Source organism: Pogoniulus pusillus, chromosome 3, assembly GCF_015220805.1.
Source record: "Pogoniulus pusillus isolate bPogPus1 chromosome 3, bPogPus1.pri, whole genome shotgun sequence".
NCBI classification, from domain to species: Eukaryota; Metazoa; Chordata; class Aves; order Piciformes; family Lybiidae; genus Pogoniulus; species Pogoniulus pusillus.
In genome coordinates this window covers 2,792,634-2,817,583 of record NC_087266.1, presented here as the reverse complement: position 1 = coordinate 2,817,583, position 24,950 = coordinate 2,792,634, and the positions used below count along the sequence as shown (strand labels likewise).

General features: G+C 48.7%; 1 protein-coding gene across 1 annotated transcript in view; it reads left to right on the top strand.

Annotated features, from left to right (window-relative positions):
• Positions 1–24,950, top strand: part of TENM4 (teneurin transmembrane protein 4) — a 704,151-nt gene that overhangs the window by 136,827 nt on the left and 542,374 nt on the right. The window contains exon 3 of the mRNA XM_064168972.1: positions 22,573–22,672. The gene's annotated coding sequence lies outside the window, so the exon portion shown is untranslated. The remainder of the gene's footprint in view (positions 1–22,572; positions 22,673–24,950) is intronic.

Genomic DNA, 24,950 nt, shown 5'->3' with positions numbered 1-24,950 from the left:
TTATGGATCTGTGTGTGTTCAAGAACCTGCCTGTGCATACAGATACATGAAAGCATATAGATTAGCTGGTTTTATTACTGTCTGATTGATTATGTTCTCTATAGTCCTAATCAATAAAGTCTGTAGATTTGGGAAGCTATCTGATTCAGAATATAGGCTAAAGCAGAGAGGTAGATATCAACAGTAAAGTGATCTGGTGACTTGGTAGCTGGCAGTGGGTGAGAATCACAAAACCACAGAATTATAGAGGTTGGAAGGAATTTCCAGAGGTCATCAAGTCAAACCTCTCATCCAAATGGGATGAGACTGAACAAGGCCAAGTGCAGGGTTCTACACTGTGGCCACAACAACCCCAAGCAGCACTAGAGGCTGGGGCCAGAGTGGCTGAGAGCAGCCAGGCAGAGAGGGAGCTGGGGGTGCTGGGAGAGAGGAGCTGTAGCTGAGGCAGCAGTGCCCAGTTGGGCAGCAGAGCCAATGGCATCCTGGGCTGGCTCAGGAGCAGTGTGGGCAGCAGGACAAGGGAGGTTCTTGTGCCCCTGTGCTCAGCACTGCTCAGGCCACACCTTGAGTGCTGTGTCCAGTTCTGGGCTCCTCAATTCAAGAGAGATGTTGAGGTGCTGGAAGGTGTTTGGAGCAGGGCAGCAAGGCTGGTGAGGGGCCTGGAGCAGAGCCCTGTGAGGAGAGGCTGAGGGAGCTGGGGGTGTGCAGCCTGCAGCAGAGGAGGCTCAGGGCAGAGCTCATTGCTGTCTGCAGCTGCCTGCAGGGAGGCTGTAGACAGATGGGGTTGGGCTCTGCTGCCAGGCAACCAGCAACAGAACAAGGGGACACAGCCTCAAGTTGTGGCAGGGGGAGTCTGGGCTGGATGTTAGGAGGAAGTTCCTGGCAGAGAGAGTGATTGGCATTGGAATGGGCTGCTCAGGGAGGTGGTGGAGTTGCCCTCCCTGGAGGTGTTGAAGACAACTTAGTGCCATGGTCTGGTTGACTGGCTAGGGCTGGGTGCTAGGTTGGGCTGGATGCTCTTGGAGCTCTCTTCCAGCCTGGTTGATTCTATGATGCTTCTATGAAGTGCTCAAACAACTGTTTGTGATTAGTAGATGAACAGCAGCATCTTGCATTAGCTGAACTGGAGTGCCACTGAAGCTGGACTGGAAAGTTGCTGGCTGCTGTCCTGGGAAGCTTAACAGTCATTCAGTATAGACAAGAAACAAATCCATGTATTGTCCTTCTCAGTCAGTGTTTTCTCTCTAGGCAAAACTGACTTTTATTACCTCCTTGTTGATTTTTGTCAGCAAGTGGACACTTATTGGTGCATTCACACTGCCTGGTTTTAAATGTTAGTTAAATGTTAGATTTAAATGTTAGTTTATCTGGAAATGTCTGCATTAACTGGGCAGAGAGTTTAGGTTCCCAAATTCAGGTGTTCTGTCTTCCATGTAATTAGGTACTTAAAATATTGTGAAGTGTATTCTGTGGATTCTCACTCCCTGGGTCTGCCATGGTCACCTTCTGCACATGGCCATTTAGGCAGGAAAAAAAGTGTGCTCTGAAATTTCCACTTAACTACACAGTCAATTGCCTTGTTATGGTATGAGTAACTCTCAGTCTACTCACAAAGATGCTTGGTTGGTCCTTTCTCACTGATGTTCTAATAATGGCCTCAAGCTGCACCAGGGGAGGTTTAAGTTGGACATAAAGAAAAACATCTTCCCTACAAGGGTTGTGAAGCACTGGGACAGGCTGCCCAGGGAAGTGGTAGTCACCATACTTGGAAGTGTTTGAAATGTGGTCCTGAGGAATATGGTTCAGTGGTGACCTGAGAGTGTGGGGTTAGTATTTGAACTTTGTTATCTTAAAAGTCTACCAGAAGGGAGGTTGTAGCCAGGTGGGGTTGGGCTCTTCTGCCAGGCACCCAGCAACAGAAGAAGGGGACACAGTCTCAAGTTGTGCCAAGGGAGGTCTAGGCTGGGTGTTAGGAGGAAGTTCCTAGCAGAGAGAGTGATTGGCATTGGAATGGGCTGCCCAGGGAGGTGGTGGAGTTGCCATCCATAGAGGTGTTCAAAGCCTGGCTGGGGCACTTAGTGCCATGGTCTGGTTGCTTGGCTGGGGCTGGGTGCTCGGTTGGCCTGGATGATCTTGGAGGTCTCTTCCAACCTGGTTGATTCTATGATTCCATTCTATGATTCTCAGTCATTGATCTCTCTTTTCCAAAATAGATGATGTTATAGTGTCAGTAGGACAGCACAAAGCCTGTAAAACAGATCCAGATGCTTTCAGTGGTGACCAGCTCCCATAAAAGGGGAAGAAAAGACTGAAGATGGGCTGGTGCTTTGTTCAGCAGAAGACAGCAGCTGATCACCTTACAAAATGTCACCTGTGTTTGGTGCTGTCTGTTGAGTCTGCACTTTGCATGATTGAGTTTTGGAATGATGTCTACTGACTGTTGCAGAGGGACAGGGATCTGCTGGAGAGGGTCCAGCAGAGGGCTATGAGGATGATGAGGGGTCTGGAGGGCATGGCTTATGAGGAGAGGCTGAGGGCCCTGGGGCTGCTTAGTCTGGAGAAGAGAAGACTGAGAGGGGATTTGATAAATGTTTATAAGTGTCTGAGGGCTGCCAGGAGAGGGGGGACAGACTCTGCTCACTGCTCCCTGGGATAGGACAAGCAGCAATGGGTGTAAGCTGCAGCACAGGAGGTTCCAGCTCAACACAAGGAGGAACTTCTTGCCTGGAAGGGTCCCAGAGTACTGGAACAGGCTGCCCAGAGAGGTTGTGGAGTCTCCTTCTCTGGAGCCTTTCCAGGCCTGTCTGGATGTGTTCCTCTGTGATCTGTGTTAGATTGTGTGGTCCTGCTCTGGCAGGGGGTTGGACTGGATGATCTCTTTCAGTCCCTTCCAACTCCTAACATCCTGTGAGCCTATGACTGGTCTGTTGAGAGTCACAGGAGCACAAATCAAGTACCAGGGTGATAGATCAGAGAGCTTCTTGCTTCAAAATTCTTCTTAATATTAGCAGTAATTATGTTCTCTTTCTGTTCCTTGGGTAGTCCATGGTGATGTTTAAATGTGATTTTCATCTCATGCTGCTTGAACTCAGAGGTTTTTTCTGCTGGATCAGGTGAGGTACACTGCACAGCATGGGGGGAGGTGCAGTACCTCTGAGTGTTACTGTTAGGAAACAATTCTCACTTTCAGATTCATTTGGGGCTGCATCATTTCCAAAATAACCTTCTCAGATTCTCCATACATAATCTGCCTACTCTGCAGGCAGGCAGGGCTCAGCTATTCACGACAGAGTTTGAAATGCCTGAGGCTCTTGTCTCTGCTTATATCCATTAGAGGTAAAGCAGGGCTGATTATAGGGAACACTGTGCTTCTGATCATGTCAGCAAACAGAGCCAGCAAGTGTTCTGGGGGGCAGACTCTCATCTCATTTGCATTGGTGCAAATCATGAGCAATTGAGTTATCGCAGATTGAGAGCAGACAAACTGCCCTAATAGGATTTTCTATCTCAATAAAGATATTATCCAGTTCAGGCAGCAACTCTCTTTCATCAGTTTTGCTTTGATTTTTATGCTGATGTGCAGTGTTGAGCTCTGGTTCAGAGCAAAGCCCACGAGTGGACAAAGCGAAGGTCACTGGGGAAGAAAACACAGTTGAGTCTTAGTCCTGGGACCACTTGATTGGGAGTATGGTTTGCAGCAGTTGGTCCTCAAAGAGTTTGTTTCTAAGCAAATAGAACCATAGAATCAACCAAGTTGGAAGAGAGCTCCAAGCTCATCCAGTCTAACCTAGCACCCAGCCCTAACCAATCAACCAGACCATGGCACTAAGTGCCTCAGCCAGGCTTTGCTTGAGCACCTCTAGGGATGGCAACTCCATAATCTCCCTGGGCAGCCCATTCCAGCCCTAGCCAATCAACCAGACCATGGCATCTGACTCTTTACTCTCTTTAAAATAAAAACCCTAAAGAAAAAGTGGGTTTCATTATAGCCTGTCCACAGGAATTTGAAGTGAGAGATGAAGAAAGCATTGCCAGAATAAATTGCAATAAAGGATTACTTCTGGTTGGGTTTATCTGCTTTTGGATAAGTTATTTGGCTCAGTCTTTCATAGAATTATAGAATCAACCAGTTTGGAACCATAGAATCATAGAATCAACCAGGTTGGAAGAGGCCTGCAAGCTCATCCAGGCCAACCTAGCACCCAGCCCTGGGCAATCAACCAGACCATGGCACTAAGTGCCTCAGCCAGGCTTTGCTTGAACACCTCCAGGGATGGTGCCTCCACCACCTCCCTGGGCAGCCCATTCTGATGGCAATTACTCACTCTGTTGCCCACCTGGGCACATTGCTGGCTCATCTTCACCTACTATCTACCAGCACCCCCAGGTCCCTTTCTTCCTGACTGCTCTCCAACCACTCTATCCCCAGTCTGTAGCACTGCTTGGGGTTGTTGTTGTGGCCAAAGTGCAGAACCCTGCACTTGGCCTTGTTAAATCTCGTCCCACTGGCCTCTGCTCACCCATCCAGCCTGGCCAGGTCCCTCTGCAGGGTCTCTTCTCCCAGGCAAGCAGCAACAGAAGAAGGGGACACAGCCTCAAGTTGTGCCAGGGGAGGTCTAGGCTGGATGTTAGGAGGAAGGTGTTGGCTGAGAGAGTGATTGGCATTGGAATGGGCTGCCCAGGGAGGTGGTGGAGTCACCATCCCTGGAGGTGTTGAAACAAAGCCTGGCTGAGGCACTTGGTGCCATGGCTTAGTTGGCTGGATAGTGCTGGGTGCTAGGTTGGACTGGATGATCTTGGAGGTCTCTTCCAACCTGGTTGATTCTGTGATTCTATGATCCAGCTTCTCAAGGTCCCCCTGCAGGGCTCTCCTACCCTCCAACAGATCCACACCTGCTCACCCTAATCAAACCCAAACTCAGGCGAAACCAGTAGCCCCTCTGCACCATGATCACTCATCACACAGCTGGGTGGAGAGAAAAGCACCCCATACAGCAGGATGTCATGAAGCTGAGAGATAAAAGACATTCTTAAGGAAGAAAAAAAAAACCAGAAGACTATCTTGAAAGATGATTTAACCCCAGAAAATTCTTCACATGACTCTTTAAGACGACATAAGCCCCTTTTTGTTTCCTGCCGATTCCAGCCTGTTCCTGGTCAAGAATGCCACAGCTAATAATTGTGTCAGAAACCCTTCCTGTCTGAAAATGATCTCTTCCTAATGGATAGATGATTCCATATGGTTTCATATGTCATAGATGGAGAGAGAACATATTGGGCGACTGGCCACAGCTGGCGGTTCGTGTTAGTGCCAGATGGATAAGCGCGCAGGCTCTACTGCCTTGTGTATTTCAAGTAAACCATTCATCTAAACAGGTGCTGACCCACTGGGAATGCATTTTTATGGTCAGACTTGCAGCATGCAGTGATATGAACCACTTTTTTTTTTTTCTTTTTGCTCCTGGCCTTTTTTTCTGCAGTGCAAACACAGGACGTGTAGGTATCATTTGACTCCGTCCTGCCTTGCGCTGCGTAGCTCCATCGGCGTCCATAAAAGCACACCTGGGCAGAGCCTTTGTAAATGAGACCAGAATCTAGATCTCTGGATTGTGTGGATGTTAGGAGATCAGGCTCCAAAATCCCCTTTGGGAACTGCTTTGTGATATTCACTTCCACTAGATGTTCATAGAATCGTAGAATCAGGCAGGGTTGGAAGGGAGCACAAGGAGCAGGCAGTGCTAACCCCCTGCCATGCCCAGGGACACCCTACCCTAGAGCAGGCTGCACACAGCCTCAGCCAGCCTGGCCTCAAACACCTCCAGCCATGGGGCCTCAACCACCTCCCTGGGCAACCCAGTCCAGGCTCTCACCACTCTCCTGCTCAACAACTTCCTCCTCACCTCCAGCCTCACTCTCCCCACCTCCACCTTTGCTCCATTCCCCCCACTCCTGACACTCCCTCACACCCTCAAAAGTCCTTCCCCAGCTTTTTTGGAGCCCCCTTCAGATGCTGGAAGGCCACAAGGAGGTCCCCTGGGAGCCTCTTCTTCTCCAGCCTGCACAGCCCCAGCTCTTTCACTCTGTGCTCACAGCAGAGCTGCTGCAGCCCTCTGAGCATCCTTGTGACCTTTCTCTGGACACACTCCAGCATCTCCACATCCCTCTTGGAATAGATGTTCTTATATCATATTGAGGAGATTAAAATCACCCCCATTTAAGAGGCTACATAAATACAGAATTAGGCTTCCCCCACTCCTTGAGCTACTGTGCTCTATCCCTGATTCCAGCTGAGATTTTTGTGCTCTCTTTCTCTCCATGCCATAATTGCCTCTTTGTCTAAACATGCTTCATTTTGGAATTCCTCTTGCTTGCATTCCTAATAATATGTGTGGTTCAAGGTACTTGCTGAGTGATTTATGCAGGGCTTGTGTGGCTCCCTTGGAGATGGAGCAGAGCACATTCCATCCACCTGTGTAATAAAACCAGGCAGAGTAGGGTGGGAGCACTCAAACCGCAGCAGAAATAATCTTCACCTAAGTTTTGATTCACTCATCTTTATCTCCATCAGCTCTTCCCATTGTCTGTGGTATTAAAATCATGTCTAAGGAGCAAATCTTCATGGAAAAAAAAGAAAGAAAAGCCTCTAATTAGGCTGTTTATTCTAGAGCTCTGGGTCACTGCCAGCAGCAAATACTGGGGTGAAGGAAAATATCTTGTCTGCATTTCTGGGTAGAACTTGGTCATAACATCCATGAAGTTGTAATAGCAATTAAAGTCTCTGGGCTCTCTATAGGATCATAAAATGGCTTGGGTAGGAAGTGACCTTTAAAGGTCATCCAGCCTCTGCAATGGGGAGGGACTTCTCCAGCTCAGAATTACACACACTCTGAATTTGGGTGTTTCCAGGGACAGGGCATCAACCACCTCTGTGAGCAACCCGGGTCAGTGTTTCACCACCCTCACTTCCTTGAAGCCAGTCTGAATCTCACTCTTCTAGCACAAAACCTGGGCAAGCTGGCACAGTGTTTCACCACCCTCACTTCCTTAAAGCTAGTCTGAATCTCACTCTTCTAGCACAAAACCTGGGCAAGCTGGGCCAGTGTTTCACCACCCTCACTTCCTTAAAGCTAGTCTGAATCTCACTCTTCTAGCACAAAACCTGGGCAAGCTGGGCCAGTGTTTCACCACCCTCACTTCCTTAAAGCTAGTCTGAATCTCACTCTTCTAGCACAAAACCTGGGCAAGCTGGGCCAGTGTTTCACCACCCTCACTTCCCTTGATACTAGTCTGAATCTCACTCTTCTAGCACAAAACCTGGGCAAGCTGGGCCAGTGTTTCACCACCCTCACTTCCTTAAAGCTAGTCTGAATCTCACTCTTCTAGCACAAAACCTGGGCAAGCTGGGCCAGTGTGTCACCACCCTCACCTCCTTAAAGCTAGTCTGAATCTCACTCTTCTAGCACAAAACCTGGGCAAGCTGGGCCAGTGTTTCACCACCCTCACTTCCCTTGATATTAGTCTGAATTTCACTCTTCTAGCTTAAAACCTGGGCAACCTGGCACAGTGTTTCATAGAATCAACCAGGTTGGAATGTCAGTCTTCTGGCTTAAAACCATCACTGCTAAAAATAGCTGTCCCCTTCTTTCATATAAGGTCCCATTTAAGAACTGAAAGACCACAATAAAGTCTCTCCTTCATCTCCCATTTCTTTGGCAGGCAGTAGGCAACATATGACACAAAAGTAAATTAGGTCAGTTTTAGGTTAAACCAATCTACAGTCCAGAGCTCAAAGAGGTAGCTTCATTAATAAGAGTTGGGTTCCCTGTTCCTAACTGTACCAACCCTATGGTGTGCAAAGGGGCTGAACGTTTGGGTAGGAAGGTCCCTGGAGGTGTTTGAGGCCAGGCTGGCTGAGGCTGTGTGCAGCCTGCTCTAGGGTAGGGTGTCCCTGGGCATGGCAGGGGGTTGGAACTGGCTGCTCCTTGTGCTCCCTTCCAACCCTGACTGATTCTATGAGTCTAAGTGAGGAACTCTGCAGTGGTTCAAGGAATAAACCTGATAGTGAGCCCATGTTTTTTAGTGCTCAACTGTTTCACATTACTAATAGTTCACTTGTAGTGTCTTGTAAAGTGAGAAAACAGAGTAAGCTTCAATCACAGAATCACAGAATGAAAAGGGTTGGAAGAGACCTCTGGAGATCCTCCAGTCCAACCCCACTTACCAAAGCAGGGCCATTAAGAGAGTCTTTTCTTAAACACCTCCAGGGATAGCGACTCCACCACCTCCCTGGCCAGCCCATTCCATAGAATCATAGAATCAGCCAGCTTGGAAGAGACCTCCAAGCTCATCCAGTCCAACCTAGCACCCAGCCCTGGCCAACCAACCAGACCATGGCACTAAGTGCCTCATCCAGACTTTTCTTGAACTCCTCCAGACACAGTGACTCCACCACCTCCCTGGGCAGCCCATTCCAATGCCAATCACTCTCTCTGCCAGCAACTTCCTCCTAACATCCAGCCTAGACTTCCCCCGAGACAACTTGAGACTGTGTCCCCTTGTTCTACTGCTGGTTGTCTGGGAGAAGAGACCAATCCCACCTGGCTACAGCCTCCCTTCAGGTAGTTGTAGACACCAATGAGGTCACCTCTGAGCCTTCTCTTCTCTAGGCTAAACATCCCCAGCTCCCTCAGCCTCTTCTCATAGGGTTTGTGTTCCAGGCCCCTCACCAGCCTTGTTGCCCTTCTCTGGACACCTTCCAGCACCTCAACATCTCTCTGGAATTGAGGAGCCCAGAACTGGACACAGCACTCAAGCTGTGGCCTGAGCAGTGCTGAGCACAGAGGCACAAGAACCTCCCTTGTCCTGCTGCCCACACTGCTCCTGAGCCAGCCCAGGATGCCATTGGGTCTGCTGCCCACCTGGGCACACTGCTGCCTCACCTTCAGCCTACTATTTACCAGTCCCAAATCATAAAACAGGTTGGAAGAGAACTTTGAGATCATCAGGTCCAACCAGACAATCCTCGTGGTCCCTTCCAACCCTGACTGCTTCCACGGTGCCATACACCCTGCGCTGTAGTTAAGCTTTGGCAGTGCAACAGTAATGAGGGCAGTTTAAACATCGAGTTCTCAGCTGTGCTTGCTGCACACTGTGCTGTGGGAGATTAAAAAGAAAATCAGAAAGCACATGACAGAGATTAAGATGATTCTGAGTTGCTGTTTAGAAGACTGAGTCCCCTCTGCGCCTCTTATCTGCTGTTTGAAGCATCCTTGCTTAAGCTCTGTGTTGGTGGGGGGGGGGGGGTGGGGGGGTGGATGTCTCTCTGCGAGGCTGTGAGAAGCTGTTTCAAAAGATGATGCCTCTCCAGTAAATAAAGCACCAAAGTTTGGGGGTCAGCACTGAAACGGTGGATGAGATGGAGTTGCACCCAGAAGAAAAGGACTTGTGCATCCAGGAGGCTCTCAGTTCTCCTGGCTGAGATAAAGCAGATCAAAGTGTTTAAACACAGTTGATCCACTACTGAGGGAAATGTAGTGCTGGCAACAGAGAGCAGCTGCAGCGGAGCTGGCGGGTCTGAACTCACGGCAGGGGACTAATTGCTCCTATGGATAGAGGCTTGCTTGACAAAAACAGGGCTGCAGGAACGTCCTTCTCGTTCGCAGGGTGATGAAGCCTTATCGATGGGCGGTGAAACGCTGATGTGCAGTACACGGCAGGGTCAGGCAGGGAAGGAGCCGCTGGGAGCAGAGCTGCAGCCTGGGCGAGGAGGGGGAGGAATAATAGAATCATGGAATCGATCAGGCAGGAAGAGACCTCCAAGATCATCCAGTCCAACCTAGCACCCAGCCTTAGCCCATCATAGAATGAAGCAGGTTGGAAGAGACCTCCAAGATCATCCAGTCCAACCTAGCACCCGGCCTTAGCCTATCATAGAATGAAGCAGGTTGGAAGAGACCTCCAAGATCATCCAGTCCAACCTAGCACCCAGCCCTAGCCAGTCACAGAATGAACCAGATTGGAAGAGACTTACAAGATCATCCAGTCCAACCTGTGACCCAGCCCTAGCCAGTCATAGCATCACAGAATGAAGTAGGTTGGAAGAGACCTCCAAGCTCATCCAGTCCAACCTAGCACCCAGCCCTGGCCAATCATAGAATCATAGAATGAACCAAGTTGAAAAAGACTTCCAAGATCATGCAGTCCAACCTAGCAACCAGCCCTATCCAAACATAGAGTCATAGAATCAAGCAGGTTGGAAGAGACCTCCAATATCATCCAGTCCAACCTAGCACCCAGCCCTGGCCAATCACAGAATGATAGAATGAACCAGATTGGAAGAGATCTAACAAGGCCAAGTGCAGAGTTCTATACTTTCACCACAACAACCCCAAGCAGCACTAGAGGCTGGGGCCAGAGTGGCTGAGAGCAGCCAGGCAGAGAGGGCCCTGGGGGTGCTGGCAGAGAGGAGCTGAAGCTGAGGCAGCAGTGCCCAGGTGGGCAGCAGAGCCAATGGCATCCTGGGCTGGCTCAGGAGCAGTGTGGGCAGCAGGACAAGGGAGGTTCTTGTGCCCCTGTGCTCAGCACTGCTCAGGCCACCCCTGGAGTGCTGTGTCCAGTTGTGGGCTCCTGAATTGCAGAGAGCTGTTGAGGTGCTGGAAGGTGTTTGGAGCAGGGCAGCAAGGCTGGGGAGGGGCCTGGAGCACAGCCCTGTGAGGAGAGGCTGAGGGAGCTGGGGGTGTGCAGCCTGCAGCAGAGGAGGCTCAGGGCAGAGCTCATTGCTGCCTGCAGCTGCCTGCAGGGAGGCTGTAGCCAGGTGGGGTTGGGCTCTGCTGCCAGGCAAGCAGCAACAGAACAAGGGGACACAGTCTGGAGTTGTGCCAGGGGAGGTCTAGGCTGGATGTTAGGAGGAAGTTGCTGGCAGAGAGAGTGATTGGCATTGGAATGGGCTGCCCAGGGAGGTGGTGGAGTGGCTGTGGCTGGAGGTGTTGCAGCCAAGCCTGGCTGGGGCTCTTAGTGCCATGGTCTGGTTGACTGGCTAGGGCTGGGTGCTAGGTTGGAGTGGATGATCTTGGAGGTCTCTTCCACCCTGGCTGATTCTGTGATTGAATGATTCTGTGTTTCTGTGCATCTCTATAAAGCAGGTTCCTTCTTGCAGCCCCAGCACTCAGCAGAGGGTGTGCTCTCATTTTATGAAGGGACTGTGTGGAAAGATCTGAAGCAAGGGTTAGGACTGGGGCTTTTCCCATGACACAGAAGTTGTTTCTGGCAGAGGCAGGAACTGAATGGGATTTTCATGCACTTGGGTGTGACTCTTGAGAGGTTTGAGTTCTTCTGCATAGCTAAGACCTGAATCCTCTTTTATTTCTTTTTAAATTGTTTTTGTTTTCTTTCTGAAAGGAAATTATTTGTAACAAGAAGCTGCAATTCTGATCCACAGCATCTCTCTCATCAAAGTGTGGTCCTTGGTGTGGTTGTATGGACTCAGTGCAAAGCAAAGGCAGCTTGGCCACCCCAGTCTTTCCAGTTAAGGAGAGACATTTCATCTCTGGGAGGAAAGTAAATGCTTCAGTGCTGAGTCATTTCAGTCCAGTACAATATGTCAGTCTAGCTCCTGCTGTTCAGCACTCCTTTGGTAGTTGCATTTCTTTTGATCACAGCAAATTTCACTTACATGTGTATGTATTTGTGTGTAGGGAGATTTATCATAGAACCAGTCAGATTGGAAGGGAGCACAAGGATCAGCCAGTGCCAACCCCCCTGCCATGCCCAGGGACACCCTACCCTAGAGCAGGCTGCACACAGCCTCTGCCAGCCTGGCCTCAAACACCTCCAGCCATGGGGCCTCAACCACCTCCCTGGGCAACCCATTCCAGCCTCTCACCACTCTCCTGCTCAACAACTTCCTCCTCACCTCCAGACTCACTCTCCCCACCTCCACCTTTGCTCCATTCCCCCCACTCCTGACACTCCCTCACACCCTCAAAAATCCCTCCCCAGCTTTTTTGGAGCCCCCTTCAGATGCTGGAAGGCCACAAGAAGGTCCCCTGGGAGCCTCCTCTGCTCCAGCCTGCACAGCCCCAACTCTTTCAGGCTGTGCTCACAGCAGAGCTGCTGCAGCCCTCTGAACTAGACAATCCTTTGAGGTCCCTCCCAACTCCTAACCTGTGATTCTGTGATCCTCCAAACCAGAAGCACTGAGCATCAGGAGCAGTGCCCTTGCCCTCTGCTCACATGGCACTAATGCAACAGCCAGTAGATTTACATCAGCAAATCAATGCCACATTAAGCCATGGGTTCAGCAGCACATTTCAGGCACAGTGTGCCCAAAGCAGTGCAGAACTATCAAACCAAATCTACCAATCAATTATTTCCAACAGCTGCATCATATTTTACTTTCTGATAAGGCAGCTTTTAAACATATGGTAAAAGATTATTGATCATTAATTCCATGTACCATAAATCTCTTAAAATGCTTATCTTCTGAGCCACTCAATTCAAGAGAGATGTTGAGGTGCTGAAAGGTGTCCAGAGAAGGGTGGCAAAGTTGGGGAGGGGCCTGGAGCACAGCCCTGTGAGGAGAGGCTGAGGGAGCTGGGGGTGTGCAGGCTGCAGCAGAGGAGGCTCAGGGATGGCCACATTGGTGTCTACAACTACCTGCAGGGAGGCTGTAGCCAGGTGGGGTTGGGCTCTTCTGCCAAGCAAGCAGCAACAGAAGAAGGGGACAGAGTCTGGAGTTGTGTGAGGGGCGGTCTAGGCTGGATGTGAGGAGGAAGTTCCTGGCAGAGAGAGTGATTGGCATTGGAATGGGCTGCCCAGGGAGGTGGTGGAGTCACCATCCCTGGAGGTGTTGCAGCCAAGCCTGGCTGAGGCACTTAGTGCCATGGTCTGGTTGCTTGGCCAGGTCTGGGTGCTAGGTTGGACTGGATGAGCTTGGAGGTCTTTTCCAACCTGGTTGCTTCTGTGATTCTATATTGGGAGCTTTTTCTTTCTACAGCTTGTTAGCCATTGGTGGCTGGAATGTTTTATGCTTCTTTCACTCTTAAGAGATTTGCAGTCACAGATGTTATAGTGGCTGGGTTGTAGAGAATCTGTTTTCTGTAGTACCTGGGGTTATAAAATATTGGTAGAAAGTTGCAATTTCCCTTAGTCTTGTCAAATGTCAGATGTACAAATCATCTACAAATTGACCAGCCAAGATCACAGGTTTGTCAGGGTTGGAAGGGATCTCAAACACTGGAACAGGTTGCCCAGGGAGGTTGTGGCTGCTTCCTCCCTGGAGGTGTTCAAGGCCATGTTGCATGAGGCTTTGAGTGACCTGCTGTAATGGGAGGTGTCCCTGCCCATGGCAGGGTCTTGGAGCTGGATAGTCCTTGAGGTCCCTTCCAACCTAGACCATTCTATGATGGTCCCTCTAGCCAAATCTGACCTGTTATAAAGGACCTGCTCTTTGATTTCTAAGGTCTAGCTTGCATGTGTGTTTCCTGCCAAGGGCTGGTTGTGTGGATGATGTTCATGATGCTAATTGTCATAATTCCTCTTCTCCTGATGACAAGCTCTCAGCATATATGGCAATGGAGCATTATGCCAATGCCAATAAATATGTCTACAGGGCATGTCAGTTTGGTGTGAAAAGGGAAGATGTGGAGATCTGCAATGTGTTTGTAGAATCATTCAATCAGAAAGTCTTTTAGGTTGGAAAAAAGCCTCTAAGATCATCAAGCCCAACTGTTAACCCAGCACTGGCAAGTCCACCACTGAACCATGTGCCTGAGTGCCACATCTGCACATCCTTTATCTACCTCCAAGAACAGTGACTCCACCACTTCCACTTCCCTAGGCAGCCTGTTCCAAGGCTTGGCAACTCTTTCAGTGAATAATTTTGTCCTGATATCAAATCTAAACCTCCCCTGGTGCCACTTGAGGCCTTTTCATCTCATCCTGTTGCTTGTTACTTGGGAAAAGAGACCAACCTTCACCTGGCTCCAACCTCCTTGCAGGTAGCTGCAGGGAATGTTGTGGTGATGGAGGGGTTCAGGCATTGCAAAGGAATAGGCTGCCTCCAAGAGAAGTGTCCTTTGGCTCTGCTGAGCCCAACAAGAGCCTCTTCTGCTTTCATTTGCTGCCTTCTGGAACATGCTTATGATCTCTGAATACATCAGCCATGCCTTTGTGTTCTCTGTAGGGGAACAAAATAATGAGAGGTTGTCCTGTGAGCAGGACTTCATTGGGGAGGATCTTTCTCAGCTCAACGTCTGGACGTGCTGGCTCTGCTTCCCCCCTCACTCTGCTTAGCTGCTGTGTTAGACAGCAAATCCCAAGCCACCACTTGCAGCAGAGGGTGATAATGGAAAAAAGAGATGGAGGGAAAAGTGCAGCACAGAGACAATTGGAAGCAGCAGTCACCAGCTTATGTATCTATGCTCTTATTTAATCCTGGTCTTGAGTAAGTGCTTCAAACTCAGCAGACTGTCCCCATTCAGCCATGACACTCTGAGGAAATAGTAGGCTTCAGGCACATGTTGAAACTCTGCTGACTCTAATGACACTTATGATTAATGCTAGCCATCTGCTAAAAGCATTGTTTGGGCATGGTGAGGACTACAGAACATGTCTACTTTGCAGGATCCACAAATCAGGCCCAGAGTTGGGACTAAAATATTACTGACCAGAAATGGCTAATCTGAGCTGCTTTGGTGAGGGCAGGTCCATATATTCTATCTCTTCTCAGCTTCCTAGCAGCAACCAGGTAATTCATGACCATTTCTTATCATAGAATCAACCAGGCTGGAAGAGACCTCCAAGCTCAGCCAGTCCAACCTAGCACCCAGCCCTGGCCAGTCAACTAGACCATGGCACTAAGTGCCTCATTCAGGCTTTGCTTGAACACCTCCAGGGATGGTGACTCCACCACCTCCCTGGGCAGCCCATTCCAATGCCAATCACTCTCTCTGCCAGGAACTTCCTCCTAACATCCAGCCTAAACTTCCCACAGCAAAACTTGAGGCTGTGTCCCCTTGTTCTGTTGCTGCTTGCCTGGCAGAAGAGCCCAACCCCACCTGGCTACAACCTCCCTTCAGGTAGTTGTGGCCAGCATTGAGGTCCCCTCATAGAAGATGGCATTATGTATGTTAGTGATGAGATGTTGTGCTGAGGGATTTGGTTTAGTCAAGGACTTGTCAGTGTGAAACTAATGATTGGACTCGAGGATCTCAAAGGTCCTTTCCAATCTAAGAGATTCTGTGATTAGTGCCACTTCACAGGGGCTCCTCTCCTGCAAAGGGGATGCTGTCACTAGGAATTCAGTTGGTACCAAAATAATTCAGGGGCATCTCACCAACTGTGAGTTAATGAAGGATGGATGAAAGCAGCACGCTTAAGTAGGAAAAGTGCTGTTATTTCAAGGGCTGCTTAGACCCCACAGTTGTTTCTTTAATATGTGATCCTATTTGAAATATTGTATCCAAAAAAATAAAATCCAAGCAAGCCAAGGAGGTTCTTCTGCCCCTGTACTCAGCAATGGCCAGGCCACACATTGAGTGCTGTGTCCAGTTCTAGGCTCTTCAATTCGAGAGAGATGCTGAGATACAGGAACGTGTCCAGAGAAAGGCAGCAAGGCTGGGGAGGGGCCTGGAGCACAGCCCTGTGAGGAGAGGCTGAGGGAGCTGGGGGTGTGCAGCCTGCAGCAGAGGAGGCTCAGGGCAGAGCTCATTGCTGCCTGCAGGGAGGCTGTAGCCAGGTGGGGTTGGGCTCTGCTGCCAGGCAAGCAGCAACAGAAGGGGACATAGTCTGAAGTTGTGGCAGGCTGGATGTGAGGAGGAAGTTGTTGTCAGAGAAAGTGATTGGCATTGGAATGGGCTGCCCAGGGAGGTGGTGGAGTTGCCTTTTCTGGAGGTGTTGAAGCCAAGCCTGGCTGGGGCACTTAGTGCCATGGTCTGGTTGCTTGGCTAGGGCTGGGTGCTAGGTTGGACTGGACAATGTTGGAGGTCTCTTCCAACCTGATTGATTCTATGTTTGGACAGGGCTGGGTGCTAGGTTGTGCTGGATGATCTTGGAGGTCTCTTCCAACTTGCTTGTTCCTATGATTGGACAGGGCTGGGTGCTAGGTTGGCCTGGATGATCTTGGAGGTCTCTTTTAACCTGATTGATCCTATATGATTTTATAAGTATCTGTGTGATGAATTACCTGTGGGTGAATGCTAAGTCTTTAATGAGAAAAAACCAACGCTCTGCTGAATTTAGTCTTTCATGTGACTGCTGTTTGGGACCTTACTGAAAAGAATGTGTTGATCAAGAGAAAATCATGATTACTGTCTTGTCAGCAGGGCACAAATGGGAAAGCCTGGTGAAAATGAGCTTGAAATCCACTCCAAAACACTGACACACACACAAAAGAGTTTTTCTGTGCTGTTTTGGGGAGAGTTCGCCTTTGCTGCGCTGTGATTTATGACAATTGGAGTCTTACTCTTTCTGCAATTAATATTAGGGGATGCTTCCTATTCAGAGGAATGTTAATCATAATAATGCAAATGGAGGTATTATTGCAGCTATACCTCAGAGTTCATATTTCATACCAAGCCAAAGGTTCAGTATTCAGCCCCCTTCTCGGCGGAGCGTTGGCATTGTACGGATAGATGAATGTGCACCAAAGGTAAAATAACTGAATTAATATAAGCCAGGATAATATGCCTGGCCCATAGCTTCCCATTTCCCCACTTTGCTGGGAGCTCCTGATTGTTCAGGCTTTTTAAACCAGTAATAAATTATTGCAATGCACTGCTAATTACACCTCGCCGAAGTTGTGTGTAGTATAAATTGCACTGGCGATGGACTTAGATTAAGTTTCTTCTGCTTATTATGAGCGAGCTAAAGGCAATTCATTTCCAGCTAGGCTGTGTTTAAAAGTTTAACTGAGAATAAAAACCCCCCAACAAACCCCCCAAAAAGGTAATTATTTCCCTAATATGAGGAGAACATTTGTAACAAACATTTTTGTCCTACGTGTCTTGTTGCACTAAATGCATTAATGAGAAAAGCAGAAGCCAGAACTCATATTAATTTGGACGTGGTTTTAAAAGCCTGTAATGAGTATTTATACATTTGGGCTCCTGCAAATATTTTCCAAATTGACTTCCTCACGTTTTTACCTCCCTCTGTGCTCCCTTAGATCGCTTGTAAGCTTGTGATTAGGATTTCTATAACTGGTGGTGCTCTGGGCAATAGTTGATATTTAGGGTGATGAAGCTGGGGAGGGGCCTGGAGTACAGCCCTGTGAGGAGAGGCTGAGGGAGCTGGGGGGGTGCAGCCTGCAGAAGAGGAGGAGACTCAGGGGTGACCTCATTGCTGTCTACAACTCCCTGAAGGGAGGCTGTAGCCAGGTGGGGTTGGGCTCTGCTGCCAGGCAAGCAGCAACAGAAGAAGGGGACACAGTCTCACGTTGTGCCAGGGGAGGTCCAGGCTGGATATTATGAGGAAGCTGTTGGCTGAGAGAGTGATTGGCATTGGAATGGGCTGCCCAGGGAGGTGGTGGAGTTGCCCTCCCTGGAGGTGTTAAAGACAACTTAGTGCCATGGTCTGGTTGACTGGCTAGGGCTGGGTGCTAGGTTGGGCTGGATGCTCTTGGAGCTCTCTTCCAGCCTGGTTGATTCTATGATGCTTCTATGAAGTGCTCAAACAACTGTTTGTGATTAGTAGATGAACAGCAGCATCTTGCATTAGCTGAACTGGAGTGCCACTGAAGCTGGACTGGAAAGTTGCTGGCTGCTGTCCTGGGAAGCTTAACAGTCATTCAGTATAGACAAGAAACAAATGTATTCTCCTTCTCCAACCTGGTTGATTCTGTGGTAACTCTATGATAACACTATGATAACACCAAAAGAGAGCCATAAATGCAAAAGCAACCATAACCTCTGAGTTTGTAACCATGCCTGCTGGTGGAGCAGAGCTGACCATCTCTTTCTTCACAGAGTCACAGACACATTCCAGTTGGAAAAGACCCTTAGGGTCTCCAAGTCCAACTGATATCCCTACTCTACAAGGTGCACCCTAAACTATATCCACAAGTATCACTTTAAACACATCCAGGGTTGGTGACTCTTTGTGTAACCCATTCCAATGCCTGACCTACTCCTGCTGGGAAAAGATTTTTCCTTATATATAGTCTAAACCTACCCAGTCACAGCTTGAGACTGTTCCATCTTGTCCTATCACTGATTAGCTGTGAGAAGAGACCAGCAACAACCTCTCCACAACATCCTTTCAGGTAGCTGTGGACAGCCCTGAGGCCTCCCCTCAGCCTCCTCTTTTTCAAACTAAGCATCCCCAGCTCCTTTGGTCATTCCTCACAAGATTTGTTCTCTGGGCCCTTTTCCAGCTTCATTGTTCTCCTTTGCACTTGCTCCAGCACCTCCACATCCCTCTTGTATTGAGGTGCCCAAACCTGAACACTCTCTGTGCTGGAAGTGATTGACAAAAGTGGGAATAATAGCACTTCCCTACTGTGGCAAGTAGTTTGAAAACACATGTATTAAAAATTAGGAGAATTATAGCTATTATGGCAGTAGGGGACCATAAGTATGCCAGAGTCCTAAGAGAGAAGAATGAACAATTTTCACCTCCTCCTCCTCCTCCTCCTCATTTCCAGATCTTATAGAATGGTTTAGGTTGGAAGAGACCTCAAAGATCATCCAGTTCAGGGGGACACCTCCCATCATCCTGAATAAAGCATTAGAATCATCCAGGTTGGGAGAGACCTCCAAGCTCAGCCAGTCCAACCTAGCACCCAGCCCTGCCCAACCAACCAGACCATGGCACTAAGTCTTTTATTGAACACCTCCAGGGAGGGCAACTCCACCACCTCCCTGGGCAGCCCATTCCAATGCCAATCACTCTGTCTGCCAACAACCTCCTCCTAACATCCAGCCTAGACCTCCCCTGGCACAACTTGAGACTATTTTCTTCCAGAAGAGCATTCGGGTAAGCAACAGCCTCTTCTGGGATTGTTTTCTCTCTTGTTGAAGTGCAAAACAGTGAGACAGGAGACTCACAGAATTAATTCAGATTGGCTTAGATAAGGACCCTGTGATGTTGATTAAAACCCATCCACATGGCCATTAGCAAAGAGAGATAACAAATGGAAACGCGTTGCAGATCGCCTGAGTTTTCTAGGGGGGGAACATCAGGAAGCAGTCTCCAGTCCAGTCGCCTTTAAACACCTTCATTCATTAGCCAAAAGACAGGGGAAAGAGTGCATGTTAATTAAAATCACAGCTGATCCAAATTGGGAGGCACTGCATAAATCAGCAGAGATGGAGAGATTAGAAACCTTAGGCAGGAAATGCCAAACTGAGATGCAGCCTCAGAAAATGCACGTGGAGGGGAAGTAACCTATGCAAGGGCACAAATAGCAGAAAGGAGCTCACAAAGAATTACTGGGAGAAAGCTGAAGGATGTAGACCATGGAGGAAAGGGCAATGCAGCAGAGCAGCTATTTAAAGGTGACCTTTGCACCTTTTCAGAGGGTTGATTGGATTCAAAACTCGTTTGCGATTGGCAAGACTGAAAGGTCAGCAGAGCTCTGGACTGTGTGTGCAGATATAGGTGTCCAGAGGAGGGTGACAAAGCTTCTTGGCCAGCAGGACAAGGGAGGTTATTCTGCCCCTGTACTCAACACTGCTCAGGCCACTGCTTGAGTGCTGTGTCCAGTTCTGGGCTCCTCAGTTGAAGAGAGATGTTGAGGTGCTGGAAGGTGTCCAGAGAAGGGTAATGAAGCTTCTTGGGTGGTAGGACAAGGGAGGTTATTCTGCCCCTGTACTCAGCACTGCTCAGGCCACTGCTTGAGTGCTGTGTCCAGTTCTGGGCTCCTCAGTTCAAGAGAGATGTTGAGGTGCTGGAATATGTCCAGAGAAGGGCAACCAAGCTGGTGAGAGTCTTGGAACACAAACCCTATGAGGAGAGGCTGAGGGAGCTGGGGGTTGTTCAGCCTGGAGAAGAGGAGGCTCAGGAGTGACCACATTGCTCTCTTCAACTACCTGAAGGGAGGCTGTAGCCAGGTGGAGTTGGGCTCTTCACCCATGCAACCAGCAGTACAGCAAGGGGACACAGTCTGGAGTTGTGTTAGGGGAGATCTAGGCTGGATGTTAGAGGGAAGTTGTTGGCAGAGAGAGTGATTGGCATTGGAATGGGCTGCCCAGGGAGGTGGTGGAGTCACCGTCCCATAGAGGTGTTGAAGCAAAGCCTGGCTGGGGCACTTAGTGCCATGGTCTAGTTGATTGGCTAGGGCTGGGTGCTAGGTTGGACTGGATGATCTTGGAGTGGATGAGCTTGGTGGTCTCTTCTAACCTGCTTGATTCTATGGTTCTGTGGTTCTAGTTCAAAACCCTTACAGTAATCAGGAACATCCCCAACTAAATCTGGCTGCTCAGAGCCTCATCAAGTTTAACCTTGAGCCTCTCCAGGGTTGGGCCATTCACCACTTCTCTGGATGACCTATTCCAGTGTTTCACTAACTTCACAGTAAAGAACTTTTTCTTAACATCCAGTCTAAATCTACCTTTGTCTCCCTTAAAACCATTACCCCTTGGCCTGTTGCTGCTTATTTGTAAACTACAGCTCTATGACTCTATGGAGTAGGTTGCCAAGGAAAGACTTGGAAGCCCCGCTCTACCACAGTGTGATACCATATCATTCAGACTTCTGAATTCTGTGTTTTCCCAGATCTGCAAGACCTTGTGCACCAGAGTGCAAGTAAAGCAGATGCACCTCAAGCACACCCAGGTAGCCTGGGAAAGGCTGGCCCTGGCAAATACAGCTTTCATGAAACCACACACTCCCCAGTGCTGTTCTCTCTTACCCACCTCACCAGCCCCTATGGGACTTTTGAGGCAAGGAAAGGAGCTCAGAGAGAGGGCTTAGGGCTAATCAGCTAAGGAGAGGTGTAAGAGAAGAGGAGCCTCAGTGCTCTTCTACACTCTCTTTGAACCTCCTGCTTGCAGTGTGACAGCTTTGCCACACATGCATCATTACATGTAAGCTGGGGCTCTGTGATGCCACAAGCAACTGAGATAAGACAAAATTTACTGATGTGAGTGGAAACAAGAAGCATCTGTGTAAGATCTTAATTGCTTTGCTCTAACAAGGGTAAAAGAGTTAAAGGAAAGAAATATTCAGGATAGCCACATCAATAAAAATAGAATCACCTCCTGAGAACTGTAAAATCATACAACAGGAGAGGAGCTGCTTCAAAATGTGCCCTGCTGGCCAAGAAGGCCAATGGGATCCTGGGGTGGATTAGGAAGAGTGTGTCCAGCAGATCAAGGGAGGTTCTCCTTCACCTCTACTCTGCCCTCATGAGACCTCATCTTGAATACTGCCTTCAGTTTTGGGCTCCCCAGTTGAAGAGGGACAGGAACCTGCTGGAGAGGGTCCAGCAGAGAGCTATGAGGATGATGAGGAGACTGGAGGGCACTGCCTGATGAGGAGAGGCTGAGGGCCCTGGGGCTTTTTGGTCTGGAGAAGAGAAGACTTAGAGGGGATCTGATAAATGTTTATAACTATCTGAGGGCTGCCAGGAGAGGGGGGACAGGCTCTGCTCACTGCTCCCTGGGATAGGACAAGGAGCAATGGGTGTAAGCTGCAGCACAACACAAGGGGGAACTTCTTGACTGGAAGGGTCCCAGAGCCCTGGCACAGGCTGCCCAGAGAGGTTGTGGAGTCTCCTTCTCTGGAGACTGTCAAGGCCTGTGTGGATGTGTCCCTCTGTGATCTGTGCTAGGTAGTATTGCCCTGCTCTGGCAGGGAGGGTTGGGCTAGATTATCTCCTTGGGTCCCTTCCCACCCCTAACATCCTGTGAGCCTGGGAAATGCTTGAAACTACAATAGAGTGATTGGTAAATTATTCTGTAGGCAAAGGGCCACAAGAAGGTCATCTGGGAGCCTCCTCTTCCCCAGACTCAACAGCCCCAACTCTTTCAGGCTGTGCTCACAGCAGAGCTGCTGCAGCCTCTCAGCATCCTCCTGGCCCTGCTCTGGACACTCTCCAGCATCTCCACAGCCCTCTTGTCCCAGGGGCTCCAGAGCTGGATGCAGGACTCCAGGTGGGCTCTCAGCAGAGCACAGCAGAGGGGGAGAATCCCCTCCCTGGCCCTGCTGGCCACACTGCTGCTGCTGCAGCCCAGGCTCTGCTTGGCTTTCTGGGCTGCAAGTGCACACTGCTGGCTCCTGTTGAGCCAATTGGTAGAGTCACTTCCCCTGGAGGAGTTCAAAACCATATAGACATGACAATTTTGGGCATGCTTTAGTGGGCACGGTGGTGTTGATGATCTTAGAGGTCTTTTTCAGTCTTAATGATTCTATGATTTATTTCCATGGGATGACTAAGCACTCCCTACTACAGCATTGATGTGATTTTGCACTAGGAACCACCTATGTATGACTGCTTTATGTGTCTTAACTGTTAGCCTTTGTTCTTAATTCATTTAGGAAAGGAAGCAAACTCACAAGCAAACAAAAAAATAAACAAACCAACCCAAACCCACTGATTTCATTGGGTTTTTTTGTGTCTCTGTCTTTCTGCAGGTAGACTGAGAAGAACTCATGCCCTGCTTGAAACTGCATCCTGCAAGAAGTACTTGATGGATTATTCCTAGATCTTTCTAAGGAGATAACTACATAAAAAGTGAGTACTCCTTCCAGTACCTGGAATGTTTTAATTGCCTTTTGTTACAGTAGTTGTTGTATTTCTTGGGCAGATTTATCTCATTGCAGTCATGAGGAGTCTCAGTTTAGAAGATCTCTGTTATTGATCTGTGTTTATTATCTGTCAATGGTAATCTGCATTGCAGTGGCATTCAAGGGCTCATTTTTACTGTGCCAGGCACTCACTGCATGAAATGACTTAGATCTAAGTACAACTCAAGAAGCCACAGACAGTGATGGGCAGGTGGAGACCCATGGATAGAAAAGAATAGAATAGAACCAACCAGGTTGGAAGAGAGCTCCAAGATCATCCAGTCCAACCTAGCACCCAGCCCTATCCAGTCAACTAGACCATGGCACTAAGTGCCTCATCCAGGCTTTTCTTGTGGTCAGTGTGACAGGCAACTCTAACAAAGCATCTGTAGCCTTGTCAGTGATTTCTAGATAGTACTGCAGAGAAAGGGAGACAAGAACAAGGTTACTGCAGAGATATTTATGGGGAGCAGCATGGACTAAAGCACAGAAGCCCTCATTTGAAAATCCAGCACATGGACAATGCTGGTGTGGGTTGATTGGATCCAGACAGCCTAGTTTGTGTATTAATGGGAAAGAGAAGCCTCAGTGCTGGGAAGAAATGACCTTTGCATCCAGGGAGTGTCATTAAGGGCAGCTTTCCATGTGAAAAATGAAAGGGATTGTGCAATAATTAAGATGTTCAGTGATGAAATAGGAGATATCCACAAGAAGGGTTGAAAGGAGGAACCAGAAAACTACAGGCCTGTGAGCCTGACCTCAGTGCCAGGCAAGGTGATGGAACAGGTCATCTTGAGTGCCATCACAAAGCACCTACATGATAGCCAAGGGATCAGGCCCAGCCAGCATGGGTTTAGGAAGGGCAGGTCCTGCCTCACCAACCTGATCTCCTTTTATGATCAGTTACCCACCTGGTGAATGTGGGGCAGGCTGTGGATGTAGTCATATGTGCCATGGTCTGGTTGACTGACTAGGGCTGGGTGCTAGGTTGGACTGGATGATCTTGGAGGTCTCTTCCAACCTGGTTGATTCTATGATAAGAGATTTACCTTGATAGGTAGAGTGGAGAGGCATCATCTTAAGTGTGTGACACAGAACATGTCTGCATGTGTTTAATGCAGTTGGGAAGTGGCATCTGGGAGAGGAGTATGAGGATGGGCTAGTTTAAAGGAGTGTGGTTTTAAACTAGTTTCAAAGGAGGGCAGGGAAGTAGCTTGGCTTTAAACTAGTTTTAAAGGGAGGAAGGGAAGTAGCATGGCTTTAAACTAGTTTTAAAGGGAGGAAGGGAAGTAGCATGGCTTTAAACTAGTTTTAAAGGGGAGCAGGGAAGTAGCTTGGCTTTAAACTGGTTTTAAAGGGGGGCATGGAAGTAGCTTGGCTTTAAACTAGTTTTAAAGGGGGGCATGGAAGTAGCTTGGCTTTAAACTAGTTTTAAAGGGGGGCAGGGAAGTAGCTTGGCTTTAAACTAATTTTAAAGGGGGGCAGGGAAGTAGAATGGCTTTAAACTAGTTTTAAAGGGGAGCAGGGAAGTAGCTTGGCTTTAAACTAGTTTTAAAGGGGGGCAGGGAAGTAGAATGGCTTTAAACTAGTTTTAAAGGGGGGCAGGGAAGTAGAATGGCTTTAAACTAGTTTTAAAGGGGGGCAGGGAAGTAGAATGGCTTTAAACTAGTTTTAAAGGGAGGCATGGAAGTAGCTTGGCTTTAAACTAGTGTTTAAAGGGGGATAGGGAAGTAGCTTGGCTTTAAACTAGTTTTAAAGGGGGGCAGGGAAGTAGCTTGGCTTTAAACTAATTTTAAAGAGGGGCATGGAAGTAGCTTGGCTTTAAACTAGTTTTAAAGGGGGGGCAGGAAAGCAGAATGGCTTTAAACTAGTTTTAAAGGGGGGCAGGGATGTATCTGGCCTTGATATGGAGAGCCCTGGGTGTAGCAACCCAACATTTGTGGAGCAGCCTGTTGGCAACTTAGAGAGGGTTGGACTTGATGATCTGTGAGGTCTCTTCCAACCCTGATGATACTGTGATACAACTCCCTCCCTGAAATGTTTATACACTAATGCACACAGCATGGGCAACAAAGAGGAGAAGCTGGAGGCCACTGAGCTGCAGGGAAACTATGATACAGCAGCCAGTGTGGAAACTTGGTGGGATGATTCCCTCAAATGAAGGGTGGCTGTTGATGGGTACCAACTTTTCAGAAGGGATAGGCAAGGAAGAAGAGGGCAGAGTG